Genomic DNA, 536 nt, shown 5'->3' with positions numbered 1-536 from the left:
CGGTATCTCCTAACCCGACAGGCCAAGGACTAATTCGCCGTGGATCAGAGCTCTATTTAGAGGTATGTCTCCGGCCAATAGGTTGCTGCATACATAAGGCGGGATTCGAACCCCCAATACTTACTTAAGCGGACGAATGAACTGACCACTCGACCAACCCAAGTTGGTTTAATTATATTATTTTTAACTATAAATTTCATATATACTTACTGAGTAAGTTGAATTGGTCCTCTGCCATAGTATTTTTTGCCAGAAGCACATGGCCATTGTTGGGAAGGGGTACAATAATCTGCCTGGGTATTTTCATTGATAAAGCAATATCCCCATGCATATGGTCCATCTGGTGCACTTGCCCATCCTCCTATATATATAAATAGTACGTTCAAAATTAAATCTTGAGTATATGTGTATATAAAATTAAATATTTTTGTGTTAATTAAAAAATATATATATGAGAAAGTTACATCCCCTAATAAAAGGTTTTATCCAACTTGAGCTAGATTTGGTAGAGAATATAAGTTTATTTTTTCTTATGT

At 35.8% G+C, this 536-nt stretch overlaps 1 long non-coding RNA gene and 1 pseudogene across 1 annotated transcript in view; both read right to left on the bottom strand.

The window, feature by feature from the left end:
- LOC110267890 overlaps positions 1–536 on the bottom strand; it is a 16,717-nt gene that overhangs the window by 1,375 nt on the left and 14,806 nt on the right. The window lies entirely within an intron of this gene.
- The window catches only part of LOC107622096, a 4,295-nt pseudogene that overhangs the window by 1,244 nt on the left and 2,515 nt on the right, over positions 1–536 (bottom strand).

This window comes from Arachis ipaensis, chromosome B10 (assembly GCF_000816755.2).
Source record: "Arachis ipaensis cultivar K30076 chromosome B10, Araip1.1, whole genome shotgun sequence".
Lineage (NCBI taxonomy): Eukaryota > Viridiplantae > Streptophyta > Magnoliopsida > Fabales > Fabaceae > Arachis > Arachis ipaensis.
This window is presented reverse-complemented; position numbering and strand designations above follow the sequence as displayed.